This window comes from Antedon mediterranea, chromosome 3, assembly GCF_964355755.1.
Source record: "Antedon mediterranea chromosome 3, ecAntMedi1.1, whole genome shotgun sequence".
NCBI classification, from domain to species: Eukaryota; Metazoa; Echinodermata; class Crinoidea; order Comatulida; family Antedonidae; genus Antedon; species Antedon mediterranea.
In genome coordinates this window covers 23,582,168-23,607,112 of record NC_092672.1, presented here as the reverse complement: position 1 = coordinate 23,607,112, position 24,945 = coordinate 23,582,168, and the positions used below count along the sequence as shown (strand labels likewise).

Below are 24,945 nucleotides of genomic sequence, written 5' to 3'. Positions count from 1 at the left end.
GGTCAAACGGTCACTGACCTTTAATAAAAAATGCAATTTCTTCGAAATTAGCTTATAAATTTCAATTTTAAACACAAAAATACAAGATATCTTATGCAAACTAATGTTTTCTTAAACCTATAGACACAATAAATAAGAAAACTGAATTTAAAATTTTTTCAAAATTGAATATGCTGTGCATTATAAATAAACTTGTTCGTCATTAGTAATCGTTGATAAACAATGTCTTGGGAAATTTCTAGAATCTTCAGATGTGTCTGTGGCGGTACTGTCATTACATTCTTTAATGGTGTAAGGTGTATTTATGTCTGTGATGATCTTCAACGTTGGGCACATTTGTGTCTGTTCCTGTATCAGTTATATTGTACATTTCTTCATGAAGCAATTGTTTATCTAGGAAGTCTTTATCTGTTTGATTGAGTTTTGTCAGCCTGTAAATTTCCTTTTTGTCAATAATATTTGTTTTTACTGTGGTACAAAATACATCATACGCTTCAGAATATTTTGTGTCCAGAGAAGTACTTGCTTCATTGGGCTTACCCAAATACCGAGTAAAGTTCTTATAACAAGTAGGGTGGTATTGCACTTCGATAGCAACACAGTCTTTACCTTGAATTTTAAGAAGTAGTTCAGTGTTGTTGTTGTTTTTGGCTGCCTGAACTAGATTACGTGCTTCTATTATCATTATCGAACACTTTTTCTTGTTATTCGACAAGTGATGCTTTTGTCTTTTTTTACACAGAATAATAAAGAACACAGATGCTTGGCAATACACAGTGCGACCTGGCTTTGCCTTTACTTTTGAATAAATCTGTGCTTGAACGTAGACATCGTGTTTTGATTGGTGGTGGTCGAGAAATACCATCATCTGTCTCTTCCATGTTGATAGCAGATTCATTAGTTGATGTTGATGCTAAAGCATACAATAAAAAATAGAGATATCACTATAATAACTGCTTATTATGCTTTAGATTTTCAGTAATTTAATTATAAGTTATCAAAAGCATAAACATATTTATATACTATGAACAAATGGCCAGGAATCAAAATAGCAAGTATACATTTTTGCACAATTACCATCGGTTTAATTTAAAATCATCTTAAGCGGATTGGCAAGCTAAGTCGTGTAGGGCCTAATCCGAATTTCCTCACTGAGGACAAATATTAATACAAAATACCAAAAATAAAACATCTAACAATTTTTTTTTTTAATTGGCCAGGGGTCTACTTAAAGGAAAGCACTTTTAATATGAAACGTAATAAAATATAACAATCCAAGCTAGGCCTCTCTCTAGCCTAGGCATGGTATATTACAGACAGTAGTACTAGTAGGCCTTAATAGTAATATAGTAGCTTAGTTAGGCTAGGCCTATACTCCTACTACTACTAGCCCACTACTACTAGTACTGGTAGGGCATGCTATATTATTAATTAATATAGGCTAGCCTAGGCCTATAATAATATTATAATAATAATTTAATATTTTAATTTTTATATTTATCAACTTACCAATGCTAGCTTCAAATTGTACTTTCTTTTGCACTCTCTCAACTCTCTGCTTGTCAGTAAACCTAGAATAACAAACTTGATGAAAGCCAGCACATATAGAAATTCCACACACAGCAGGCCTACTACTAGTACTAGGCCTAGCCTAGGCCTAGATTGAACCTTGTTCGTCTTGCATGATGGTTGTTGTTTGGCACTTGCAGAGGCCTTGACATTTCGCGATGTAATTTCTGGCAATTTCTGCTTGTTTTCCTTCTAAATTTTTCCATTTGGTGACATATTCAAAAATTTTGGCCATGTCTTGTCATTAAATTTTACTACTGAAGACTTTTTGCTTAGAAAAATGCACATAAAACATCGCAAATGGTGATCCCCATCTGACATGTAAGCTGCCATCTTTACTCTGCACTATGCCCAAACAGTGATAATACATCATCTCTGATTGGTCAATACAAGAAGTAACCAAGCAGGTGCTTATACGATGTTTCTGATTGGCTGTAGTGTACGAGGTTGTAAAAAACTATTTTATCAGTTTTAAAAATGAGATTGTAAACTAATGTGCAAGCAATATGTTGAGTGTTGACAAAGTGCGAGGCAGCGAGGCAAGCGGGGCATGCCAAATATTTGTGCGAGGCATCATTTTATCATTTCCAAAAGTGCGAGGCATGCGAGGCATATAGTTTACAATTTCAAAAAGGTGCGAGGCATATCTTAACGTGCTATTATGCTATATTATAGGCCTAATAATCAATCGATACAAGCGTATCTAAATAGATTCGTGTATACACTCATCATGTTGTTTATTTTTATGTAACGATTGTTTTTTCATTCAAGTCATATCGTGTCAAATTTTACTTTTACAAAAGTGCCCAAACTACGGTTAAAAAATCTGAACGACAGTCTTCAACTTTCGATAAACAATAATTGTTATAGCGACACACTCATCAAATGACTGCAATGTTTGTTGGCATTTCGAGCGTGTTCACTCACATGTCTCTCGAACATAGCAGAGTGAAAATAATATTTTGTCACACCCCTGCGCCTAGATCCGGTAGACCCGAGAGATGGAAAATCCCTCTGTACTATTTAGCAGGTAGCGGAATGATTCAGCCCTCAGCTCTGAGGATTGTGGTGCATTGATCCCCTCCTATAGCACGTGGTTTCAGCAGCAACGCACAGACTTCTCTCTGAGCGGCGTGCCAAAGACATTTTTGACATTCCATTCTCTAGGAACAACACGTGTACCTCTCTCGCAAATAAGGTGAACAGCGATTGCCAGGACAAGTTCAATAACTGGCGGTGAATAAAAGGTAACTGATATGGCGATCCAATAACATGCCGCAAAGAAAAAAATTGTGACAGAATTCTGGAGCGCGTGTGAAAAAAGACTTACGTCCGACAATTGTAATACTAGGCCTAAAATTAAACTTTAGCTAATATGCTTAGCCCTAACCTAGATAAGAGGCCTATGTAGAAAATAATTAATCAATTTTGATATAATAATAATTGGTGTAATATTTAATAATGATACACTATTCCTGTTTTAGTAAGCTAGGTATATTACGAACGATTTTTATTTATTGTTGTCCATGTACGTACTAATAAACCTGGCGCTAGTTTCCTTCGCTTGTATTTTTACTCCAAATTTGATAACTAACTTTATCGTGTGAATACCACACCCTAGAAGTATACCTCATGAGTACTTTAATGAAAGAATCACATAAAAAGTAACAAATAAATCCTTAAATTAATGATTTTACAGGCGTGTTTCTCGCACACTGTTCGCGAATTTCACTTATTCAATGTTCAATATTTTTGTTTCTATGGAGCGCCAAAAGAGCAACGATAATAGAGGACTAAAACTCAGTGGAATGCGTCAATTTCTCATGCATTTATTGGTGAAAAACACGTTTTATTTCAATATATTTGTTAATTTGTCAATAAAAATGCTGTAATATGCTACTGCTGATACTGTTCTGTTTTCAAAGAATAATAATCGATCCTAAATCAACATCACTACCTAGTCTAGACCTAGGACATCCTACTAAGGATATTATGATGAATTTTTCTATTTTATTCTTTAAAAGGTTACCGAAACCGTGTACATTATCAACAGTACACCGGTGAACAGTAACATTTTTTCTTACTGACAGTGACAAAATCTATTGAAATTGTACTTGATTTTCACCAAATAATGCGTTAAATATAAATGGATTCCACAGAGTTTTTAGCCCTCTAATTAATTTTGCTCTTTTGGCGTTCCATAGAAACCAAAATATTGAACATTGAGTGTGCAAAATGCGAGAAAAACAACGTCTGTAAAATCACCAATTTAATGGATTTATTGTTACTTTTATGTGATTTTTCTTCATTAAAGTAGGCCTACTAATTCTAAGCTGTGGTATTCAGGATAAAGTTGGTTAAAATACAAGGCAGGTGCAAAAGGAAACTAGCCTAGCGGGCCTAGGCCTAGCCTAGGCTACTTCACTTTCGGTGATTTCCTGCCTTGCAGTTTTGAGAAATGATAAAATGATGCCTCGCATTTTTTGATGATGGTAAAACAATGCCTCGCATAAATTTCAGACTTGCCTCGCATGCCTTCCCTGCCTCGCGTGCCTCGCTGCCTCGCACTTTGTTACTACCCCAATATGTTTGTGAAAACTCACAATACTTTTATGATATATATTTAGTAATAATCATGTCAATTTGGTCAAATCCCTTTCTGGTGGTCACGAAATGAAACAAAAATCCACCTCAGCTTCTTGCCTAATGTGGCGAAATGGTTTGTTTACAATCTATACCCACTCGGTGAAATTTGAGTGACGTCATCGTGGTTCGCCATTTCTCTCTATTCCCACAACGTAGTTCAAGTTATGGAAGGCCGATGAGAGTTGGTTTGTTTACATCCTACAGTATCGCTGCCTAAAACTCTCACATGTAGGATTAAAAAGTAAAAATTGAACTCTTACAGTACGTAAAGCTATATTATTTGTAAAATAAACATCTAGGCCTACTACCGTACCACATACAACAGAATAATGATGTATTAAGGACACGTCGGCGAGAAAGTTCGTTTCGTTGTTGGTTCTACTTTGCCTAGCCTAGCCTAGTAGCTGGGATATAATTTCTACCGAAAACAACAGGCCTAAAAAAGGACATGCAAAACACTGTTAGCCTGGACTGGGTGGGATGTAACGGTGTACTTGTAATGCAGAATCCTCTCGGTATAATTCTCCCCCACAAAATAATAACAATCAAATGTTCGGTCCACATCATTGTTTTGTTGATCGTCGTCGATCGCGCAAATAAACAGCATGCTCTGTGAGTGAGGGTTGCCATACTCTAGAGGACAAAGTGTGGTCAATAATCGCTTTTTGTGTTGCAGCTCAAAACTGCTCCGCAATAATCGGTTAAAACAAGAAATAATCGGTTAAAACATGCAGTGGATTGAGTGTTTTTAATCGGTTATTTTTAATAGGTTATTTAATTTTGCGACGTTTCTGCTGCCCAAAAATAATCGATTAATAATCGATTATTTCTGCTCAGCAGAAACAGGCCCTATAACAAAAAACTATTTGTGTATAAAATTTGAACCTAAAATAAAGTGCTCAAATAAAAAATAGATTTGATAAATAAAGTATTTGAGATCTAAAACTAAAATCAAGGTATTACTATTACATATATTTAATTACTTTGTTTATCTTTCCTCATTTGCATACTTTAATTGAATTAGTATTGTTTCCCTGATGATGATCCAATAAAGACATAAACATTGAATCATATCTTCCTCTTATTATTTGGAGACATTTAAATGTTTAATAATTAAATTCATACATTGCTATATATAAACATTCCTTGCACAACTACAGTATGTTTGGTAGAACAAATGTTTAAATACAACAAATAGTGTAATTTTTTTAAACTATTGTTTTAATGTACAGACTTGTAATCATTTTGATATCTGTAGTTATACATATCAGGGAATAGTAAACATGTTACTATTGATACTACTCTGCCTATTCTTACAATTAATGTAGCTGTCATAATATGCAGTGAATTAGTATTACATTCACTTTTACTTGTTTGAAATGTTAAATAATATAAAATGACTTACTTTATTTTTAAGGTTCACATTAGCTCCAGCACCCACCAATATTTGGCATATGTTTAAATTACCATATAATGAAGCCCAAGCCAATGCTGATGCGCCATCCTATTGAAATAATTATTAAAACATTAAAATTTTAGAATTGTGTTAAACCTGCAAAGTGACTGAGCTATCCTATGTTCTGGTCAATTGATCTTAACAAACTTATTTTCCATCAAACAACTGAATTATTATTTTTAATATAGCAACATAATAAACATTTTGTAGCCTATATTATGTAACCAAGCATACATTTTAGTAAATCACTAAAATGTTGAAAATGAACATAACCATTTAATTGTCCCCATACAAAATACAGCTTTGTAATTGTCTAAAAGTTGATTTAAAGTGAAAATACAATTCATACAGCCATTATTTTTACTGTCTTTTGAGGATTAATATAACATTTTAGAGATTAGAGCTAAAAAAAATATAAAAATTTATTTTTTTCATTATTGTCAGTCCAGTTTAATGATTATCCATAATATTCATTTTTTTCAATAGTATTAGAATGAAGTAAAGTTAAATTATCCCATGTTCTGTATTTATAATTGAGATACTTTAAAGATGTATTGTCCCTCAAAAACATAAAACATGTAGATTAAAATCATTCAGAACAGCCCATTGTCTAATATGTACTGAAACGACTGCACTTTGATTATGTAACAATTTCAGTATCTACAGGATGAGGATAATAAATGTCTTTGAAACGGTTCTGAATATAGGAGACAAATTATAATAACTAGAGAGGTTCGCTCACTTCGTTCTAGAGGTTCTCGAAAACATGGCCAACGCCTCTGGAAATAGAGGCCGGGTGACACCTATGCATATGACTGATGAGTAATGCATCTTGATTTTGTGATGTTTCATGGTGGTCTGTAAATTATGTACGCCAAAAATATCACTTCCAGGTTAATGAAAAGTTACTCAATATATTTGATTATTTGTAAACGAAATGTACATTAATTCTCCTGTAATGATGTAAAAACTTTACAACAATTGGTACTAATCATAAAAACGTAAGATGCAAATAATATAATAGTAATATATATTATATAGTACGGGTTATTATGTCTTCCTGCTCGATATTTGTGCCAAAATAGATTTTTTTAGCTAACTTTGTTATTCTTGAGATGTTGAATCCAAAAAAAGTTAGGTGCCATTTTTTCGACCACTCATTCAGCCGCCATTTTGTATTTCAAAATGGCCGACGTTCCACACTAAACTTGATCATCCATGGTATCATTGGAAGGGGAATGTAATACTGATTATTTTATTCCATTACACCCATATCAATAAACGCATAGTTACATAGTTATTGCGAAATAAAACAAATCATGTGACCAATAAAGGTCAAAAGGTCAACATTTTAATTTTCTCAAATACTTTACTGTTTGGTATCGTAGGATAGCTTTTTTTATTCTGAATACAGTTTTACCAATATCTATTCGATTTTCCTTTATTTATTGTCATAATTTTCCAATTATATAAATAAATTTTTAAATGTACAATAAAAAAGGTCTCCTTCGTATTAAGACAAATACGGATTTTCCTATTGGTTTTACAATTCATTCAAATGTTGGTAACATTTATCTGGTTATAATAACAATTTCAGTGTGTAAAACTAATTTAGTATAAGTTAAAGTTTAACTATCAAGATCCTCGATATGCCCGGTTTTTGCATTGCAAGTAAAAAACAATATCAAACAACCATTGCTTTGCAGGTAAATTAGTTGCGACGCAAACATGATTTGGAGGTAAAGTAATTGATTTTAGTACGTTTTATTTGAGCAAGTTCATACAACTACTACAGCAGAAACAGAAACGTAACTTTGGAAAGTAATTTAGATTTGTCTTAATTCTGCTAGGTAATGTAGTTTTATTTATAACTATATCCAGTACAGTGGCGTCTATGTTGTTTTTTTTTCAAACATGGTTTTCTGCCAATAGCATGGTTGCATGTTGAAAGCCTAGGCCAAAGTAAATCGATTAAAAAGTTGTTGCTTATTTAAATTAATTTATGTACACATTCTTATATTATATATATTGGATATTTGTGTGACCATAAAGGAAGGATAGAAAACAGCTCATCTATAACTGTGTATAAGTAGAACATAATTTTATTGAATATAAATTAAATCGGTGGCATATGCTCATACGAATACGAATACAAATACTAACAACAAACAGATACAATAGGATCATGCCCAAGAACAATAAAATAATAATAATTCAAAACGCATCGATGACTGAAAGGCCGATTCCATCTCCTACCGGTGTGTGGTCGCACTTCACTCTTTAAAAAACCCCCCACTGCATTTTTGATAAATATAACTGAGAAATGCAGTAAAAGTAACAAAATTAAAATACAAATTTATAAAATGAAATTCAATAACTGAAATCGTTACATACAGTACATATTTATAAAGTGTCTGTAGTTAAAAGATTTCGTTTTTCTCAAACTAATTTGAATATTATTGCTGGAAAGCGGATTTTGTTTCCCTTTTTTCCGATAAGTTCTTAAAGTTAAGTTACCACAAACAAGTATAGTTTGATTAATTATTCTATGTGACTTTTAATAATAACAACGTATAGTTAGGATTTGTATTGCGATAATCACAAACCATACGTAAAAATCAAAGTCACTGCTGAGCGTGAGATTGAGAGATGGTTAAAAATATTATATTATGACAGAAAAATGGACTGACCAATCGTGTGCTTCGGCTGGGCTTTTCAGGATGCACAACATCACGTTCAGTTCAGTTCAATCTTTTTGTGTCCAATTGTACTTTTATCTTGCATTGTAACAACATAATTTATGTATTTATACATTTTTCCTGGAAATATTTTTCATTTAACCAAAGAATTTCACTGTGTAAACTTGAATAAAAATGGTCCGAGTTAAATTGGTACGTGTACGTAGGCCTCCTACATGTGTGTTTTTTAATGTTTATAGTAGGACAAGGAATTATTTAAGGGCCTAATATAATATACTTTTTTGAACTCAGATTTTAGTAGGTAGAAATGTCTGTGTAGCTGATTAAACCGAAATTACTCTGAGAGCCAAAGCTTCCAGGGGCCTTCTTGCCGGCCCCCTGGCCCCAGCCTACAGTTGCTCGCTGCACTCGCAAAATCACATTGTAGGCCTAGTTTACGTAAAAGTAAAGGCCTTCAACAATTAAATAAATAATTAGTTACTAACTAAACTAACTAAAAAAGTAAAAGCCTGTCATTTCAGCCTCCCTATTTCATAATTCAAATTATATCAAGAGTTTTCATTTTGCCATTTATTTGCATTTTCTGGACTTATCGACGAATAAAAATATTGAATGTCGCCACCAACAGCCATTTTGCGGGAAGTCACAGGATCCGGAAGCCAGTTGAATAGCGCAAGTGTGTGAAAATACCCTGTGATTCCACAAATTTCGATAAGAAACGCTAAATGTTGTCTTTGTAAAAGACAAAAATGTTATCAAATCTACGTTCGCAGTACATCTAAGATAGATAAAGGTAGGTATCCAAGGTGGAGATTTATCCCAAAGTTATTCCCTTGTGCTTGACTATGCCAGAATTAACAATAATTAACCATAATTTATAGATTGTTATAATAACTAGAAATATAATAAATATACATTATTTATACATTAATTTTTACTCGGGGTACCCGAGTCTAGTACTTACTCATTTTCTCTTCCTCCATCTGGACACTATTGAGTAAAAAGTGCGATTTATAAAGTACTACTCCCCCCTTATTCGTTGTAGTATTGAGCTGGGATTTGGCATGAACATACTACAGGGACATGTCCTCAAAGCTACAGAGCCAGATTTTTAATTTTTTGTTAATTAATTTGTTTAATTAAGAATCCACAATGTGTGACACACACCACAGCGTTATGTAGTTATATGGTTATATGCGGATTCTTTGCGTAGTGGTATCACGTTTGCTTAACACGCAGAAGGTACCTGGTTCGAGCCCGGACGAAACCTTTTTTTTAAACGTTATGCTGAAAAGTACTCTATACGCAATATGATAATTATACACAGTATATCTTATTTTTATTATTTTTTTAAATACTTATTTTGTGTAATCGGTAATTATCACTTTTACACATGTTTATTTTTCTTTGTGCTTATTACCATATTTATTTGTAATTTAAATGGATTAAAAAACTTTCTGTAACCCACATTTTTAGTGTAAGTGGTTTTCGTAGTGTAGTGGTTGTCAAGTCTGCTTAACACGCAGAAGGTCCCGGTTCGAGCCCTGGCGAAACCTCGGGTTTCTTTTACTTTATGGTGAAATAACTGTATACGTCTGTATACAGCTTCTTTCGCTGTACCCCGAGTATTGCACATTCGTGCTTTTTTGTTAATTAATTTGTTTAATTAAGAAGCCACAATGGGTGACACACACCACAGCGTTATGTAGTTATATGCGGCTTCTTGGCGTAGTGGTTATCACGTTTGCTCAATACGCAGAAGGTACCTGGTTCGAGCCCTGGCGAAACCTATTTTTCTTTAACTTTCTAACTGTATACGTCTGTATACAGCTTCTTTCGCTGTATCCCGAGTATTGCACATTCGTGCTTGTTATCCTTATTAAGAAAATTACTATCAATAATCCTAAAATGATTACAATGAAAGAAATAATAACTGATGTTTACCTCATTCTGGATGTCCTGTGCTTCACATTTAATTAAATATTGACAGATTTCAACAGGATTGCTTTGGTCTATATTTGGCATCTAAAACATGTGAACAGATAGTATATTATAATACAGTATTCAATGACATTAATTTCATGAAAGGAATTATCAGAAGGAATATAGAATAGACAACAGTGATCACTTGTATGTTGTATTAATATAGTCATTATATAGTAGTCAAATAATATATTAAGATAAATTTGGCCTCAAAACCACATAATAATAATAAGTGCCAGTCAAATGAGCAAATACATATTATTAAGAATATGATGATATATTTTATACAAATTGATTTAGTAATACAAATAAGTCACTTTCATGGGCAACAACTTAGTTTGTTAGAAGCACAGCAGTGTTTATTTTGATCCATTTTGCATGTTACTTTTTCACTATTTGATTTAATTAGTACTTATTTTATTTCTCTTTTGTTTCCAAAGCATTAATTACTTTAAGTTAATTGTTGCTAGTTAAAATGTATTATCCTAAAACAGTGTAAAGCTACCTACCTCAATGCCATTGAATGTGCATATAGCAACAAGTTCTTTAATGTATTATCCTAAAACAGTGTAAAGCTACCTACCTCAATGCCATTGAAGGTGCATATAGCAACAAGTTCTTTAATGTATTATCCTAAAACAGTGTAAAGCTACCTACCTCAATGCCATTGAAGGTGCATATAGCAACAAGTTCTTTAATGTATTATCCTAAAACAGTGCCAAGCTACCTACCTCAATGCCATTGAAGGTGCATATAGCAACAAGTTTGTTAATGTATTATCCTAAAACAGTGCCAAGCTACCTACTGTACCTCAATGCCATTGAAGGTGCATATAGCAACAAGTTCTTTAATGTATTATCCTAAAACAGTGCCAAGCTACAGTAAATACCTCAATGCCATTGAAGGTGCATATAGCAACAAGTTCTTTAATGTATTATCCTAAAACAGTGCCAAGCTACAGTACCTACCTCAATGCCATCGAAGGTGCATATAGCAACAAGTTCTTTAATGTATTATCTAAAACAGTGTAAATGTAACAGTACCTACCTCAATGCCATTGAAGGTGCATATAGCAACAAGTTTTTTTTTCAGTTGATCCATTGTACTGCAATTGATTTACAAAAAACAAAGCAAAAAAAGGTTAACAATGTAATAACATAAAAAAAGACAATTTCTCAATTTATATAAAGGTTTGTAGAGTTTATAGAGTAAACATGATAGTGCTTTAATAAATACATAAATACTACAAGTGCTAAACATGTTGAAATACAGTACATATACAATCCAATTTCTACTCTATCAACAATTTCTTTAACTAATGCTTCCTCTTTCAAATAAAATTATAACATTATTTAGACCTACAAGTACTACATACACTTACAGTGGTAATGCTAAAATAAAAGAAATCCAAAAAATATTGTAGTGATAACCAGTGCAATTCAATGGATTTTATACAAATTACAACATAGCGTGACTTAGTGTTTCCTTTGTTTTTATCATTTAGTTGATTAGAACGACAAACCAACATGAATTACCATTTTAGGTAAAGCAAACAAGGTTTGCAATATTATGTTCAAAATGACTTTATCAATGTCAAATTATACAATTGTAACAAAGAATTAAACAAACCATCTTATAATGCAAAATACCATTTTATCATTATTATACCGAATCTCAATTTTTAATACTGAATATTAACTGAGTTAATCTTTATATTGTTTTAGCTCTGTAATATAAATTTTCTCTGTATACTTGTTTATATTCATATTTAGATTTCAACACAATATCAAAATATTTTCTATAATCTTTTAACCTCAGAATGTGTAATATCACATAAATATCATATTGTTTATCATAATATGTGCAATAAAAGTGGGCTGCCCTCACAAAAGAGAAAACAAAATTACTTTAGCATTGTAAAATGAATTAAATCTCGGCATCTTTTACTTAGAATCGGTTGCCGTTCAAAAAAATGTTTAATATGACAATTTTACATTTGACTCATACTTTTCGGTCAATTTTTAGAATTTCCTTACAAATTATAATTGGCTTCGTAAATCTGTATGCATGGTGACTAGGTAAAAAATCAATAAAGCCTAGAGACTGCCCAGATTTTAGGCTCTGACATTCCTTATTAGGGGTGAAAGCACATACCCCTCCCATACTCTTAACACCTTCCCACAATTGTGTAATTTTTACATTTACAAAAATTGTTTGCACTCTGATCCAAATCCAGTATTTCAGTGTTTATTTTCAAACCTGCAGCCTTCCACACTACACTGTAAATTACAACTTTTGCACGGTCTGTGCACTTCTTTTTGTTGATGTACAATTCACAATACTCTGTGGAATTTCCTTTAGAATTCTGTTATTAAATTTCTATAGAACCCCTAAAAAGTACTAGAGGGAAACAAGCTCAGCCCAGTTTTTATTGGCAAATAATTGCTATATTAGGCAAAAAAAATAGTATTAGTATTAATAGTATTTTAATTTAATTACTACACATTTGAGGAAAATTCTCAGTATGGTAACTACAGGACTGAAAGTTAAGACAGAAAAAATAATAAACATTTAACACATTAGTATACCAATTGATTTCTATAGGTCTGTTAGTCTTTTAAACATTTAACACATTAGGTCTGATATACCAATTGATTTCTATAGGTCTGTTAGTCTTTTAAACATTTAACACATTAGTATACCAATTGATTTCTATAGGTCTGTTAGTCTTTAAAACATTTAACACATTAGGTCTGATATACCAATTGATTTCTATAGGTCTGTTAGTCTTTTAAACATTTAACACATTAGGTCGGATTTACCAATTGATTTCTATAGGTCTGTTACAGTGTTAGTCTTTTAAACATTTAACACATTAGGTCTGATATACCAATTGATTTCTGTAGGTCTGTTGGTATACTAGATCTAACCTGATACCTGTTTAAAAAACTGACAGACCAACAGGAATAAATTGGTATATATTAAGATCTAATGTGATAAATGTTTACACGACTGACAGACCTACAGAAATCAATTGATATACTAGATATAACCCTAATTTGATTATATATTATTACCTCCGCCAAGGAGGTTATGTTTTCACCCCTGTATGTTTGTGTGTGTGTTTGTGTGTGTGTTTGTGTGTGTGTCTGTGAACAGCCTGGAGGCCACAGTTTTTATCCGATTCTAACAAAATTTGGACACAATGATCTATGCCCAAAAAGCTCGGACAAGTTCGAATTTTAGGGGGAAAGGTCATAGGTCAAGGTCACAACTAACAAAAAACTATTTTACTGCCTAGAGACCACAGTTTTGATCCGATTCTCACCAAACCTAGCCACAATGATCAATGACACATCATATAATTGTGGTTAAATTTTGAAGGGTCAGGGTCAAAGATCAAGGTCCACAAAAAAAAAAAAAAAATAAAAAAAAATAAAAAAAAAAACCCTCAGTGGGACTTGAACCAGCGATAACATATTTACACTAAGAACTAATAAAAAAAATGTTTAAAAAAAATATTCAGGGGGCATTTTATGTAGGGGAATTTTACAGTAGGCGGAGGTTTGTACTCTCGGAGTACCCTCTAGTTTATATTTCAATGTTTAGGGGCTAACTATTTGTTAGCCTTTCCCTTGATATAATTATTATTATTATTTGTATGTTACAATGTTTATAATTTATATTCATGGGTAAAAATTAAATGAAATTGAAAAGAAACTGAGAAACTGACACAGACCTACAGAAATCAATTGGTATATCAGATCTAACCTGTTACATGTTTAAAAGACTGACAGACCTACAGAAATCAATTGATATATCAGATTTAACATGTTAAATGTTTAAAAGACTGACAGACCTACAGAACCAACCAAGCAGCTTAAACGATACAGTATAGGCCTAACTTTACATTGACTAAAGAAGTATACAATTTTATCAGGCTATCAAACATGATATGTTAAAGGAAATAGAGTTAAACTATATTAAAGTTTTCTCCTAAATCTACATACTGTTGATCATTTTCTCTTTTAGGCTTTCTGTTGTTAATCTACATACTGTTGATCATTTTCTCTTTAGGCTTTCTGTTGGTTTTTTTTCTATGCTGGCATTAACAACAGTTGTTTCTATTAGCTAGCATTGTCTGAATTTAATAAAACTGTCAATCATGAGAAAAACTAACACAAAATGTAAGTTTAACGTTAAATCTTTAAATATAGACATATCCTGTTGTAAATACCCATTTCATTTTCTTCTCTTATATCCAAACATTTCAATTCTCAACCAGCTTATTTCAGCTTCCTTCTTCCTTAAAACTCTTACTCTTAATAATAAAAATTATAAAATAATAAAAACAAATTTATAAAATTGCAAGCAATATACTGTATTTCTTACTGTACTTACATAACATGTACATTGCAAACTTACATATTATTGGCTAAACTGGAATAATCTGGTAATTCACAATAACTGGACTGACTTTCTAGTTGTCTGAATTCAATCAATTCATAACACCAACTGTCTACTCTTTAAAGTATATTTCTATTATATAGTATTCACAATGAATAGTACCTAACTTTGATATCACAAAAACGTGTTCACGGTCTATGAACTTATTAAATATAGAAGCACAATACACAAGTATTCTATTGAATTTCACTTTAGAATTCTTACAATTCATTTACAAAACTCCTACACATGATTTCCTTTGGAATTATAGTACAAAACACAAGTTGTTGTTAAGTGTAGTATATGGAAACTTAATAGACATAATATGATTCATACAAATATCATTAAAACAAGTTTCAATAGAAAATCATTGCTATACTGTAGGCCTATAGCAAAAACATACCGTACTATGTTGTCTGACATTTCCTGGCTGCAGCACTTTATGAGCAGTCTTCTTCAATGCTTTGCTATTTCTGCCTTTGTGGCAAGGTAACAACCACAAGAGGCACTGCTGCCCAGTTATGAACCTGCAAAATAAAATAGTTTACAGTATTGGCAGCTGTCTATGGAAATTAATGTTATTATGGCTTGGCACTTGGCATTAGTATTCAAATAATGAATGTTTGAGTTGTGGTGAGAAAATGTCATGAATTGAAAGATTGACTATTGTTAAAAGAAGGTTGAACTGAGTTAAATAGAACAGCCAGTATTTCAACAGGTTTTTAAAAGTTTTTTTAATCTTCAAAAACCATGAGGGCAAATGCAGGATCAAAAGAGGGGGATACAGGGGCAATGGCCTTCCCTACTTCAGCAAAAAAGGAGAAAGACTGTCTAGAACTATTAATTAATTGTTATTCTGAAAATTACTCTTATTCTGCAGTGTGTGTCTGATAGATGTGTATGTGTTACATCACAGTGGATATATTCATACTTCACATTTCTAATTTACAATATCCCTGTAGTTTTCCATAATTAATTATGATAGAAGTTACTAATTTATTATCTTATTAATCTTTACCTTAAATGAAAAAAGAGGCAAATGGTAAGACTTAGTACTCGTCTAGGCTGACTACGCTCATAGATTTTATGTGTCAGTCGTTTATTAAATGGTGTGTGTTTGGCTTGGAACAGTTTGGTAACGTAGAGAATGTGTTCATGATAAAAATACCTTCAAGAAACAAATGTAAAAAATGATGCTCTGCTATAGGTATTAAACCGAGCTTTACAAAATTAAGATGATGACTGGAAAAATTGTGGAATTAAAAAAAGTAGAGAACAAAATATTTACAAAACCATGTAATCTTGTCGTATAGTGGGTCATACCTAAATACAAAATCTACAAAAATCTGATCAACATGGACTGAAGACTTTAATTAAGTCAGAGGTAACTGTAATACTTTTAGTAATCTTTTTAGTTAATATAAATGTCATGGTGTAGTGGTATTTTCACTGGTCCTCATTTTGCAAAACCATTTTATGAATACTGTTGCATATTTACCACCACTCAAGGAGTATACAATCATGGGAGAAGTCTGTCTAAAGTCCCATTCCCTACGTTTTTTAGATTTAATTTAAGAAGGTCACAAATTACATTCATCTTATCCTATTGCGATAACTTGTTTTGGCTTTAAATTGTTAAAAATGTGAAAAATAATCGATTCTAATAAATTTAGTAGTGCATTGTTTTTTTTTCTTTTTATCATATTACCATAAAACGTACATTTAAGACACGGAATGACCTGGTTTCATGTTTTAAAACTTTTAACATAAAAAAACATAGGCAATGCAGGCCCGTAGCCAGGGGGGGGGGGTTTTATGGTTCGGGCGAACCCCCCTTTACAGCGAACCCCCCCCCCCCCCCTTTACAGCGAACCCCCCTTAACCGACTGCGAACCCCCATCCCTGACATGCCCAATACCTCACCCTCATCTCCAAAAATCCAAATACGTGCCCCACAGTACAAAAAGTTGTTTGTAAATTGAAAAATTCGTAAACTTGTTCGTGAACCTTCTTCTCTGTATGAGCGTCAACTAGCGATACGTGTCTGTAGGCCTAAATTTCTAAAAGCTGCAAATGAATTGCCGATTTTAACCTGAAAAATAAATGTTTGGTCCCTGCATGTAACATGATATTGACGCGTCTCATAGCGAACTGGGGCACGAACGATTCGTACAAAGGACACCGCCAGACAACTGCGTACCTATAATTGTTTAGATCACTGGCAGTCAGGCAGCATGCATAAAGTATATAGCCTTCCGACGTACATCAGTATTTATGTGTGACTATGAAGTATAATGTATCATAGAGGATGATAGTGACTATTAATATTTTACACTATAATATCTATGGTATCAAGTACTGTAGTTCACATTATGGCATCCGATTATTTTTTTCTAGACCACCAGCCGATACGTACTAAAATGTATCAATATCACCTATTTAAATATTTATATTCCTCAACAAATTGCTGTAAATAAATATTATAGATAGAGCTAGCAAATAGCATTTGCCTTCAACCAGTGTGCTTTTTTCGGGGCTGCTCCTAGATGTACGTTCGCATTGAACTTGAACGCAAAACAAAATACGGAGTAAATGATCAAACAATCGGCGGTTCTGCAAAGAGCACGCGCATCTAACATACGGCAACAAATAGTTATCGTCCTTTAAATTATCGACGTGTTTGAGAAGGAGGAAAAACAGGTTTCGATCCAACTCGGCCCTAAACCGTCTCGGCCAAAGTCAAGTCGGCCGGCCCCACGTCAACTCGGCCCCACGTCACCTCGGCCCCACATCAACTCGGCCCCACGTCAACTCGGCCTCAAGTCAACTCGGCCAAAAACTAATCCGTCAACTCGGCCTCTAAAAACTATGAAACGCAAAAAGTGCTAATATAGTAGTTAATATTATAATGGCAGGATATAGTACGGTTATGCCATAATAGACGAAATACAACGGAAAATTCAATATAAATGATTATATAATATTAATTGATAGGTAGTATTTATTTATATTGTTCGAAATAAACAAATATTTCTTCAAATTTTGTATACAGGAATAACTGTCGAAGAAGACATTTAAAAAAAAAATATTTAAACAATATACTTCGGTCTACAACTGTATATACATCAATATAAAAAGAATAAAATGACATTAAAATCAAAACAAATCAAAAGGCAAGAAAACATATTGCATAAGCATTATGGGTATAGGTTACATGCACACACACCCCAGACAGACCCTTACGGTTTTTTTTGTATGACATTTTTATTTTCATTTCGTTTAGTACTTCATAATTATTCATAATTAATACAGTACACCATGGGAAGAGAGAAATTTGCTTCCATAACAGTCCATAGAGATGTGATTGTGATTTTATTGTATTTAATTATGGATTCATGGAATTTGTCATGGTGTGTGTTGTTATACTATCATCAGGAATCTTGTCCCGTTTTGTAATATCATCTTTAATTAAACTAAAAAGAATAATTTCTTCCTCACTATCATCCGATAATCATCCAGAAACGGCTGCTATTTTAACGTCACGTCACAAAACGGAACAGGTGTGAATGTTTAAAACGGAACGGTGAACGGGCGCGCGTCACGTTGAAAAAACGGCGGAATGCCCCTTTAGGTGATCAATTTTATTGAACAAACCAGGGCGCGGTGGGTGTTTAACAACAGAAGAGAATACAAAGGCAATATTATGTTGTTTAGGAATTCCGTTGTTTTGGACTCAAACAATATGTTTTAGTTTTTGCTTGACAAAATAAAAATACGCCATTTTTTCATGATGATTTCTTCAGTGTGTTTTAGATTATTTTTTATGCTTGACAAAATAAAAATACACCATTTATTCATGATGATTTCTTAGTGTGTTTTAGATTAATTTCCCATAAATGTATTCATTGGATTCTTCATTATAATCAAATCACAAAAGTAATAAAAACAATTTGAATAGCGCACAATTGCAATAGAAATTTAACATGACAGAACATTCCGAATTTGTTTCCATAATCTCTTCGGTAGTTTGATTGACATCGTCAATAAATGTGTGAAAAGATTTTGTTGCTGTAATATACCATTTTAATGTCACATATAGTTATTCACTTTGACCGTGACATATTGCTAATAATTTGAGAGAAAATATATACGAAAAAAAAACATTTTTATTTTACTGTATTAATCTAATAATATCTATATAATATATAGGCCTTCTAAGAATATTTGCGATTATTTCTGGGAACATCCTCAACATAGATCTAACAAACACATTACTGAGGGTTCTTACTGAGACAAACCAACCAACAATATAAATAAAAATTACCTATAAATTAAACGAAAAACGATCTGCCAGTGTGTTATAATTTACATTGAAATTTCCGTTTTATTTCGTCTATTATGTAGGCCTAACCGTCCTGCCATTGTAATAAATGAACTACTATATTAGCACTTTTTGCGTTCCATACTTTTTAAAGGCCGAGTTGACGGATTAGTTTTTGGCCGAGTTGACTTTAGGCCGAGTTGACTTGAGGCCGAGTTGACGTGAGGCCGAATTGACTTGAGGCCGAGTTGACTTGAGGCCGACTCGACTTGGGGCCGACTTGACGTGGGGCCGACTTGACTTTGGCCGAGACGGTTTAGGGCCGAAAGTACGATCTTTTTGCTCATTGGTAGCATGCTGCACGAGAGTGTCTTTTCCGGCCATCTAGGGGTGTCATTTAACAAAATTCGCTTCGCATCAGGCCCCACCCCCAGGGGGAGGGGCGGGGTTGACCAAAATATTTAGTGTTCGAACCCCCCCTTGACAGATCCTGGCTACGGCCCTGCAATGGGACTAGGATGGGATACCTTCCATCAGTGGTTAATTACTTCAAAACAATTGCGGCACTCACTGTATAGTAACTAATGTACAGTATCATTTTTGCTACCAAGTTATTAAACAGATTTATTGCTTAAGTTGTAGGCATTCAATCTTAAAATTATCAAGTCTTGCATACCTCGCCAGTCGGAAAAGCTGTGATAGACTGCTGTTACAGTAAGAAAGACAGGTACCTAAATCTTAGCTAGCTGGGCCATAGTGAGGCCGGATCGGGAACTTAACTTTAGCCTACATACAGTACTTACTACACAGCTTACTATAGTAGCCTAAGGCTAAAATCATTCTTGTCTTATTATTAGTAGGCTTAGGCACCTGTATTGTTGGAATGGCCTATTGTTATCCTTTACAAAAGTCACTGATAGCTTAACTTTACCATAAAATATGTAAAATATTACCGGGAACTAAAGTTCAAAATATGTCAAGGGTCCGCCTAAAAACCGGAAAAAACCAAAAAAAAACGGAAAATACAAAAAAATACCGGAAAAAACCAAAAAAATACCGGAAGAAACCGGAAAATACCAAAAAAAATGACTATTTACCAGAAAAAAGACAGGAAATTACCGGAAAAAATTGTAGAATTGTGATATTTCACGAATAGAGGGCGCATTTATAAATAATATCGATTTTTCTGATTGCTGCCCTCTATACATTTATTTAATTGATTTTGAATGTGTAATTGTAACTGTACAATTAGAAATAATAAAATGTCCATGTATTCACATAAAACTTCAGTATAAATATTATTTTATGCTTCGCATCTCTAAATGAAATGTTAAGGAATATCATTTCACAAATCCAATGAAAGTAGTTGTTGATAACTTTCTTTTATTTGTTGCATAATAGGCTATATTATTGAAGTCTTAGATGTTTGAATGAGATGAGAAGGACCTCCACCGGTAGTCTACGGAATGTGGGCCGGCTATCCTTAATCCTATCCTAAAATCTTTGATTTGATACGAAATTGTAGGTCGTATTTCAAAATGTAATTGGCTGTTATTTATGATGACATTTAATTATGTATTATTCCTTTCAGTGGTGAAAAAAAGGAGCACCGAGGACAAGCGAGCAATGGCAACTATCGCCTCCAACTCTGGACAACAAAATAAACATAAATAACTTTTAGGCTAAACATAAATAACAGGGTTAATATGTACAAAATAGAAAACTAATTTAAAAGAAGAGAAAATGTAATATTTTTATAAACACAATACATGTAGGGGATATAATCGAATGAATCAGTGATCAAAATGAGTATTATTTATTATGTAATGGTAATAACTCCGATGAGAATTTTGATATGATTATACAAGGATTATAAATATCCTAGTAAACAATTATGAATAGATAACAGACACTATGGGCAAAATATGATAATTAATTAAAATATACATAACTACGGGTGGAATAAAGAAAAGCACTGAGAGGCCAGTCAAAAGTTTTGGGCTGCGAAGTTTGCGGAAAGCCGCTTTAGAGACGTGTCAGTTCGTTTTAAACGAACGAGTTGCTTTTTACGGCGGCTAATGAGATGGGATTTCCATTTAATCACCGTCGTACCACCTCGCTTTCATCGTACAGTACAGTTGAAGTGAAACTGGGTGTCTCTCTATCAACATTTTTAAAATTAATTTAACGATATTTATAAAAGAATTTTATTGCCTAAAATCACATTGGGGTAACCAAGTCGTTTTAAGTTGTTATGTGTTCCCGAATAAAATAGATAACATATATTTGCCTCAATTGAGTTTAATTCATAGATGTGATAAAATTTAATACAAAACTTGTTTATTATGAGTTCGACCGTAATAAAAAATATGAATTATGAACATTAAGAGTTTGGTGCTTTTGTTTATGTGATCTAAATGTCTTGGTTATGAATAATGGAGAACCATGTTTAATGTTTCAAGCAGTCCGAATGAAACCTTGAAAAAAATGATGGAGTGTTGTAGACCTACTATGACTGGGTATTAGCGTGTTTTCCTCAATGGTACAAGTATGCCCTACGCAGTATAAAACATAAATCAATTTATAGGACACATACTTTGCATTGATGTTAAAAGTTTGGGACTAGATTATTATTATGCACAGTAGATATTATGACGTAAATTTACAAAAACTGGGAACAACCTTGATCCACGAACAAAGGTGAATGCCACAGGAACCATGCATGGGTTATCAAATCGGCAACAGTTTTACATGTCAATCATTATTTATTGAGTTTACGTCCGAACTGTTGATTCAATCCAAGGTTTCGGCACCATAAAAGTATAAATAGAAAAGAGGTACATTTATTTATGACGATCAGTGTCCAGAGTGACAGTTAAAAAACTATGCAAGAATGTAAATATTATATTACTAATACATCAGCAATCACGAAACGGAAACTGCTGCAAGCAAATCTTGGTTGGGACGTCTTTTTTTATTCTCACAGATTTCCTCATGTTTATACCGTTTCAAATTGATTAAATAAATTTCAGTATATCACGGGCGACTTATATACAATTCTCTTCGGAGATCCCGGTTCGTGAATAAAATACTTAAAAATGAGGGCGAATCAATTTGGGACAATTGAGGGACACTAGTGTTCTTCCGCCGTACCACTAATACCATGTGAAAAGCACCTGTGGTCTAATGGATAGACACATCATGCATAGAACATAAACTCTAAACAGCCTGGTGTATACTGAAAATGTATTAATTAATTTGAAACGATAAGAGAGGAATCTGTGAGAATGAGATTCGAACCCGGAACCTTCTGCTTGATATGCAGATGTCGTAACCATTACCCGGGGCTTACATGGTATAGTTAAGATCCGATTTGATAGCGACTCTTGAACACTCTCGGAGTGGTACGATGGAACAGTACAAGTCCATCGATTACACGCGCACCAGATACCACAGTGTAATTAAAGTAGGTTTATCTGGCCTGTGTTACATTATTGTATTTTTGTTACAAAATTACATTTCTGTACTTAATTAGGATCATAACCCACACAATATACAATAGGCCAAAATAATACTTAAACAAGTCGTACTTGGTGGGATACTTAGTATAAAGAAAAGGGCCCAATCATAATTTCATTTATACGACGCCAGTTTACGTTTAAATAAAAATAGTAATTAATATAGTCAATCAGTGATTCAAACTGGTTGAATATCCTTTTGTTTCAAATACGGATGCGATCGCCTGAACACCTTGCCTCCTTCATCCTTTCTATCTTTATGGTAAATTTAATTTCATTCACTTCAATTCTTTTTGTAACCTAATCAACAATTAATAAAATGTATTATTACAGAGCAAAATGCAATCAATACACATACAGACAAAGGTTTTCGCACGAGCCTACAACAACAATATAAAGATGCGAGTCCGATTCTGTTAAAATTACTGAATGTAGGCTGTGATTAAGCTGTAAATTAATTAATTATTTGAGTCATTTATTAATACATTGAATTACGAAATAATTTCATCGAGAAATTATCAACTTCTCATCTCATACATTTTGATTTGAGCAAGCGACATAGTTCACTATATAACATGTCTATGATTTGAGGGAAGGAGGCCTCAAGTGTCATTCTTTAGGAATGTTAAAATATGATGGATTAGAGGATGTGGATTTCAAGGGAAAGGAAGTCGGGGCAACAAAGGACATTGCATAAACCACGAGGAATGTAAATATAGGCTAAAGAACGGATAATGGCCTACAAAAAGTTACAGGTTAATGAAAATAATCAACACTGTTTTTTGTTTGTTTGATTGATTGGTACGTACATCAGAATCTCTTTCCTACATTTTGATTGGTTAGCAACCGTAATTTCTTTTTGCTAAATGTCTATAAATACAGATTAAGTTATTAAAAATGTGTAAAAGAAATTGTCTTCATACACCATGCATTGATGAAAAAGTCGATATAAACTAAATAAAATAATTGAGAAGTTTGTTTGCTACCAGTTTGAAATTCCAGCAATTAAAGAATACATCTAAGTAAGTAGTGCTGTAGGCCAATTTATTTTTTCTTATATAGTTAAGTTATATAAACTGAATTGAAATAATTGAATAATACAATTTTGGCTTTCAACTAAAATTACCTGAATTACGATGTGTATACTTATATTTTGTTTGCGATTATCTTCCACTAAGAGGATCAATGAAACCCACATTGCTTATATTTCATTTTTGTGTCGTACTGATTTTTAATTTTGTTAAGGGACTCGGATCGCATCGGAAGGATAATGCCTTTTTTCTTGTGCAAGGTCCATGCCTTTTTTGCTAGATTGAATGCAATTGAATTAGGCCTAATTACGCAAACACAAACGAAGAAAAACATTCATTTTAAATTGATCGAAGATCTCCAGTTGTTTTGGGATTGTTTTTTTTTCTACGTAATCGTGTCTAAATTGAGACATAGTTATGTGACGAATAAAATTAATTTCACTTAATAACAATATATTTATAGGTACGCATTTACAGGATTTTTCGTTTTTTTATGTAAAACGTGTAATTGCTTTAAATATACTTTATCTTATCTAAATTGATATAAACATAATTCCCTATGATGAATAATAATTATTAATTCCACACAATAAAAATCTAACGTACTACATTTGCGCATTGCAAGATTTTCCCCTGAGAGCGTGTAGTTTATTATTTATAACAGCATTTGATAAACTATTTATGGCCATTGATTTTATTATATTAGCAATTCACTTTGAAATATGTAAGATAAAAAATGAAAGCATTACTGGATATAGATCTTTATACCTTTTCTTTTGACTGTTCTGAATTTAACGAAAATAAAGACGCTAAAGAAAAATCGTGCTGTGTGAATTAGATGATGGGCGAAACGAAAGTATAAAATATCAAACTATATAGGTCGTCAAGTCTGATTATTATCAAAATTAAAGAGTTATATGATTTTATAATTGTCTATTTAATATCAAGTATTTATGATTTATATGACTCTCACCCCACATGACTGAACTACCTTTCATTGTATGTATATGCAATTTTATTTATTAATAATTAACATTATGTTATTTTATATTATTATGTATGTTATATTATAGAAATAAATTGAAATTGAATCAATTTCAATTATAGGACAAACGTCGATTAAAATTATTATGGTATGTGTGAAGAGTAAGATTATTTGTACGTGGGATAGTTTTAAAAAGTAGGTCACTACCCCTGTCCTATTTATTCAGTAGAATAAAGTTGTAGTTGGTAATTGTCGTTTGGAAGTATTGAATAAATAAGCTGTTTTTAATGT

At 32.8% G+C, this 24,945-nt stretch overlaps 1 protein-coding gene and 1 long non-coding RNA gene across 2 annotated transcripts in view; both read right to left on the bottom strand.

Moving 5' to 3' along the window:
* The window catches only part of LOC140044173 (uncharacterized), a 352,654-nt gene that overhangs the window by 107,176 nt on the left and 220,533 nt on the right, over positions 1-24,945 (bottom strand). The window lies entirely within an intron of this gene.
* LOC140043724 (uncharacterized) lies at positions 10,320-14,932 on the bottom strand. Its single transcript, XR_011844368.1, has 3 exons — positions 14,779-14,932; positions 11,401-11,458; positions 10,320-10,395 (listed from the first exon to the last, which is right to left on the bottom strand). It is a non-coding gene; the product is annotated as an uncharacterized lncRNA (long non-coding RNA).